Source organism: Apium graveolens, chromosome 4 (genome assembly GCF_009905375.1).
Source record: "Apium graveolens cultivar Ventura chromosome 4, ASM990537v1, whole genome shotgun sequence".
Taxonomy (NCBI): domain Eukaryota; kingdom Viridiplantae; phylum Streptophyta; class Magnoliopsida; order Apiales; family Apiaceae; genus Apium; species Apium graveolens.
In genome coordinates this window covers 107232304-107239180 of record NC_133650.1, presented here as the reverse complement: position 1 = coordinate 107239180, position 6877 = coordinate 107232304, and the positions used below count along the sequence as shown (strand labels likewise).

The window sequence follows — 6877 nt, the reverse complement described above, 5'->3', positions numbered from 1 at the left end:
TTGTGACTATAAGAAGGTTAGCAACCTGTAGTAGTGTCTTAATCTGGACACGCAATACCAAGTTCATTTGATCATATTGATCTCTCAGTTATTCTTTTATTTCAACAATACTTTTTCACAAATTCAGATTTTGGTCCTGTTTTGCTATAAAATTCTTTTCTCTTTGAAATTCCATGATTTTATCATCTGAAATATTCGAAGGTATGCCAATCAAGTTGAGCTGAGTTATCTTGGTCAAGTCAAAATAAGGCTATGTGATGGGATTACCACTAGCAACAGTGGATTGCAATGCGATTAAGATATCAGTGGCATATAATAAAGTCAGTCTATTTTTTTATTTCTCTCTTTGTCTCTCTTTCTTTTTCTTTCTCTCTATCTTTCTCTCTATTCTTCTTTCTCGCAATCAGTAAAAGTGATTCTATTGAGAAATTGGTCAAAGGATGTGAATGGAACAAGGTGCAGAGTGAAGCTTCCGTGATAACTGTGTGGCATAAGGAATTTCAGTGGTATTTGGAATTTTGAGAGAAGTTATATATGCAAGATTGGGAAGTTGGTAGCAAAACCCTTAGTGTTTTCTTCTGCTGATTCCGAGGACGGAATCCTTATAAGGGGGGTAGATTGTAATATCCCATATTTTCAAATATTATTATTATTATTTGGAATTATTTATGTGAATTTTTTGTGAATTTTAGTGAATTATCTGGTAACTGGAGTTGATGTTTTGGATGTTTATATATGATATTCTTTGAGTATTCTAATTTTTATATGTCCAAAATAAAATATAAATAATTTTGATATTTTTCTGGTAATTTTTGGACTGTTGTATGATTTTATAATAATTTATGGATTTATTAATTAATTTCTGAATAATTATAAAACTATTTTATAAAGTCGGGAATCGTCCAACTTCAACCGTTTTTGCGTTTTTACATCCCGAAACTCTTCCGAAAACTCCTTTATAACCTAATCTGGTAATTCCAGATATTTTCCGTATTTTAACTTTTTCAACCCGGAGTACGGTTTGACCCGTGCGCGTCCCGGCGTAAAATTTTCGATATGATAATGGTTTTGAAAAAACAACAAAACCCGTATTATCGGAAGACGGAATTTTTTTACATTATTTTCTCATATGGTGTTTTATAAGAAGCTCGGTTTTGACAATCATCCAAATCTGGTATAAATTGTATCATTTTTATAGTTACTTAACGGCTAAGTAATCTATTTTCGGATCCGATATGATCCAATAGGATACTGGTTATATGTTTTAAATGAATCGATCCGTAATTTGGATGCGTGCTTATTTGCGTCTTTATTGAGTTACTCGTTTTATCTCGTTTTATGTGTGTTTCAATGGATTTTATGTGATTTCGGGATTTTCTGCTAATTTGAGAATCGTTTCTGTTTTTCAAAAATAAACGGACCGGGACCCCACCGGGACGTAAAATTGAACAAAAATTCTTGTTTTTATTCTTATAAAATTATTCGTATTTCAAATAACCATTATTTTTGCATTTTTGAATTATTCGTAATTTTCGGGGAGTTTTGATATGAATTTTATATTTTATTACTTTTAAAATCATTCCCCGTAATTATGATTTTGGGGCTTAATTATTTTAAATACGGGGATAAAAGAACCCTTAAATTATTTTGGGGATATAAATTCTGTAAATATAAATAGCTGTAGAATTTTTCATTTTATTTATTTATTTTCATAAAAAAATCAGAAAATAAAAAGGAACCAAGAACAACTTTTGGGGTATAATTCTTAAACCGAACTTTGATTGATGATTTTGGGCTATCCTGGAAACCAAATCAAACGTTCTATATACTGAATTAATCCTTGTTTCAAGCCCTTTCTGTTGATATCAACATCGCAATCTGAGGTTGAGTTTCTGGTAAACTCGATTTTTAGTGTTCTTGAATCGATTTTGGGGGTTTTTATTTAATGGTTGTTGATTATTTTTTACTATATGAATATGTTCTTCGTGATTATTAGAATCTTTTTGCTTCTAAATCATGGTTATTTCAGTTCAGAATAGTGTAAATCGAATTTTTGATTTTTTCCATTTTTATTTTCAATTTTCTGGGTTATCTATGAATACGTTGTTAGTTAGGTTTGCGTGGATAGATTTTACACATCCAGGGCTTTAATTTAAGCTATTAATCGTTAATTTTGGTTAAGGTTTTGGTGTTGGCCGGAATATGGTCGTGTTCTTCGTCGTTTAGATCGGAACTGCGATTCCGAGTTGATTACGACGTGATTCTGGTCTCTGTTGGGCTGTAGAAGCGATAAGGATCGTGTTGGTGTGAAAATCTGGACTCAAAGGCGGTGTTTTTCCAGGGTTCGGGATGCCGGAATCGGTCGGGAAGTCTCCGGATTCGGCCATTATTTCCGGCGAGTTCTTCGCCTGTTCTCAGTGGATCCACGACCCGATTTCTGACACGGGATATAACCCGCCTTTGATCCATTTCTGCTGCACCCCAAAACCACAAGTTTGTTTCTGTGTTTTTAATAATTTATTTAATTCAAAATTCAATCTCCATTTTCAACAATCATTTATTTTAATTCTAAAATTCATTTAGTTAATTATTTTAATTAACTAAATTATTTTAAATTCCAAAAATTATTTCCTTATATTATTTTTCAAAAAAATCCAAAATTTTATTTATTATTTATTTAAATTGATTAATTATTTTTATAATTAATCAGTTTATTTATATAATTTGTATTAATTTGATTGTAATTCCAAAAATTATGGAAAAATCATTTTCATTTTGATATTTCCTAGATAATGATTTAAAAATTATTTTGAGCTTTTAAAATTTATATTTTGGTATTTAAAATCAATTAATATTATTATTAATTTATTTATTCTTATTTTATTCATAATAAATAAACCGTTCGTCCGTTTAATACGAAACGAACGCGTATAGACTCAGAAAAATATTTCACTTTCATTAAAAATACTTTCGAGTCCCAAATCCTTTTGTTTCGAAAGGTCGTTTGTTTTGCAAGTTAATTCTGAGTCGCGTGTTTACCCATAAAAATCATATTTTTGACCCAATTTCAGTGTTAAACGTACCGAGTCGAACCTTTTGACAAACCAAGTCATGTGTTATATGAATTATGTGATACGTGAGTTATGTGTTTATATGCTATGTGAATTACGTGCATACGTGGGTTAATAGTCTTGTATTTGGCTTTCTTCTTTATGTGTGAGCTATCGTATGGGTAGACGATAGGATTTTGACGCGCAGTTCGTCGAGTAATTATCGTTTAGACGATTAAAATATTATTTTCTAATTATAGATACGAGTTTTTGAAGATGATCAGGACCAGATGGAATGATACTGGATATCTGGCTTCTAGCAATCGCAGAAGCAACATATTAGTGAGTTGTCAAAATAGAAGGACAGTGAGGTCATAAGATATCAGACTGAGATAAGTGTGTTATTACGGGTGTGACTAACTTCTAAAAACCAAAGGCAAGTATCCCTATCATCACTTATTATTCAAGTAAAATTTATTTCAAATCCTCTTATGCAAGTATTGCTTTCCCTATTCTCAGTTCAAGATAGATAAATGTTTTACATATTGCTAAATTAAATGATTATGTTTATGCAAGTACTCTTCTGCTATTCTATGTTCAGAATAGCTAAGTGATTTTACTTATCAAATGAATGGATTTATAAATGTTTTGGGTTTTGAGAAAAATGAGTTGGTTTTGCGAGTATTCCTGCCCAAGTAAATGGTGTAATAAAAATTTATAAGGGTGTTGAGTATTATGACCCCTCTCAATAAAATGTTTTAAGATTGGATGATCATAAATTGCGTAAGAGTCCGTGGCGGCGGTCCAGCCGAGATTTAGGTATTATACAGGATATAATACCTTTAGGCCGATATGTGCATTGGGTGTCCCATTTATTTAGTTGGATATGCTTTGGCATACTGGTGTTGCTCCGCGGCTAATCACCGGCGGTAACACACCGTTGTTCGAGAATTCCAATCTAAATTATTATATTGTTTTGATATTTATAGAATAAATGATTTATCAAGTGTTTTGGTTTTGAATAAAAGGTGAAATGCAGTTTTGATTCAGTTTCTTCTTGATGTGGATATTTAGTTTGTTGTTAAATGTCAAAGGTGGTATTAATGCAGATGATTGATGTTGACTTCGGTATGGGATGTTGTGAGCATCAAAGTTCGTATTGATATCTAATTTGATATGACAACAAAATGAGTATTAATATCAAGAGTTCGGTTTTGAATAAAGTTTATGATTCATTCCATAATCATTGTTTCCTGTTAATGTTGTTTACGATATTTCCGTAAACACGGTTTTACGAGTTTTATTCTCATCAAGCTTTAAAGTATTGCTAAAGCATTTCGCTCGAAAATATCAAAAAGAATTTTGAATACAGTGGGAAATAATTATCCGATTCTTTAATAAATTTATGTTTCAGTAATTATGATTTTAAAATGTTCTGCGCTATTGCGGATGTTAGTTTAATATCAAAATGACCATATATATATTACTGTGATCTTGCTGAGCATTTCTTTCGCTCATACTTTCCTGTTTTTAAATTTAACCTCCGATGAGGATTAACTTGCACTGTTTAGCAAAGAAATTTGAGGAAGCAAAGAAGAAGCTTTTGAAAGGTGGTTGGTCCAGGGTTTGCGCACTAGTGTAAGTTTTATTGTATAAAGTTGTTTATATTATATTATATTATAGCTGTGTATTTTATAGTTGGGCCTAGTATACTTCTTTTCGAAGTTATACTAGGGGGTTTAGATTTGAATCTGGAATTTGTTGAAAACAGTTTTGAAAGAAAGTGAAAATTTATTGGTGGAATTTGGAATTCTTATTTCTAGAACTATAACCTTAAAAGATCTTGGATTAATTGGGGTCATAGATGAAAAATATCTTCCACTCGCATTTATGTATTGATGTAACAGGTTAATTTGGATTGAGGTTTTATAATGACGACCAAATCCTCTGACCCCGGATTTGGGGGCGTTACAAAAAGGCTATTGAATGAAGTATTTAATGAAGTTAGGATCCCATGTTTGTCATATATATTAATTCAACCATTCTTGTTCTCTTAGTTATAATTGTTAGTTTAATTCTTAGTTATAAACAATCCCAATTTGTTATTGTCTTAGCATTGAGCGTTAACCATACATTGTTACATAGGTGCATAAATTGAACTTAACCTAAACCAGTCTCTGTGGGAACGAATCTGATTTATATCTTATACTACTTGTGAACGCGTATACTTGCGTGAATTATAGCGCGTGTTTCGCCCTAACAAGTTTTTTGCGCCGTTGCCGGGGACTCGATGTTGTTAATTTTTAGTTTATGTGCTTGTCATCAGTGGTCTTAAAGTTTCTTAACTCGGATTCTTTTACTTTCACGGTTTATTTGTTTGTGTTTCAGGTACTCGTTACAATGGGAGATCCAGCAGCACAAACGAAAGTCTTGATGGATTTTTCTCAACCCAAGATCAATGACATCCAATCTAGCATTGTCAGGCTAGCTATCACAGCTAATACCCTTAAGATCAAGCCTGGCATAATTCAATGGGTGTAGAATTCAATCCAGTTTAGGGGTTCTCCAACGGAAGATCCCAATATGCACATTAGGGATTTTATTGAGTTCTGCGACACCTTCAAGTTCAACGGTGATTCTGAAGATGCTGTGAAGCTAAGACTATTCCCATTCTCTCTGAGGGACAAGGCTAAGAGCTGGTTACACTCTCTACCAGCTGGTTCGATTACTACTTGGGCAGATCTTGCTCAAAAGTTTCTCACTAAATTCTTCCCTATGGCAAAGATAGCTACAATCAGGAATGTTCTTACTCAATTTGCGCAACAATCAGGAGAATCTTTATATGAAGCTTGGGAGCGTTACAAGGAGATTCTTAGAAAGTGTCCTCATCATGAAATGCCTGATTGGATGATCATCAATTATTTTTATAATGGTTTGGGAGCACAGTCCAGACCCATGCTCGATGCAGCATCAGGTTGAGCCTTATGGGCTAAGAGCTACGATGAAGCTTATGATCTAATTGAACTAATGGCTACTAATGAATATCAGTATCCAACCCAGAGATTGCCACTGAGCAAGGTAGAAGGAATTCTTGAAGTGGATACAGCTACGGCTATCACTGTTCAACTAAAGGCGTTATCTATGAAGATCGATTCGGTGGCTAACTATGGAGTTCATTAGAGGACGAAAGTTTATGAGCTGTGTGCAGGTTCGCGTGCGACAGAACAATGCGCTATATCTAGTGAATCATCTCAGTTTGTGAGCAACTTTCAGATATCGCAGCAACCAGTTCCAGACGTTTATCATCTTGACAACTGAAATCATCCTAACTTCAGCTGGAGCAACAATCAGAATGCGGTGCAACAGCCTTATCAGCGGTTTGGATCCAATCAATTCAATCCTCCTGGTTTTCAGCAATAGTATGCACCAATATAACAACTCCAACTTCAACACTACCCGCATGGAAGTGTCAGTCAATCTGCTAATGAAAAATCTGAATTAGAGGAGTTGCGGCTTATGTGCAAAAACCAGGCTCTTATATGCCAAAGCCAGGTTGTTTCTATCAAGAATCTGGAGAACCAAATAGGGAAAATTGTTAATGCCTTATTGAATTGACCACCAAGAATGCTTTCTAGTAATACAAAAGCCAATCCAGGAAAGAGGGAAGTTGAAGAACAGTGAACGCCATCACCTTGAGGTCTGGAAAGGTCACAAGCCCCCAAATTTAGCAAGATGAAGAGCCTGAAAAATCTCGAGTTTCAGAAAATGCAGTTGTGGCTGAAAAACTGGTGCAGAAGGATGCCGAGGTGGAATCAATGAAGAAAATT

The 6877-nt window shown here is 33.7% G+C and overlaps 1 non-coding gene across 1 annotated transcript; it reads right to left on the bottom strand.

The window, feature by feature from the left end:
* Nucleotides 1-5840: 5840 nt before the first annotated feature.
* Nucleotides 5841-5947, bottom strand: LOC141722888 (small nucleolar RNA R71). The gene has a single exon (XR_012575886.1). It is a non-coding gene; the product is annotated as a small nucleolar RNA R71 (small nucleolar RNA).
* Between the last annotated feature and the right edge of the window lie 930 nt (nt 5948-6877).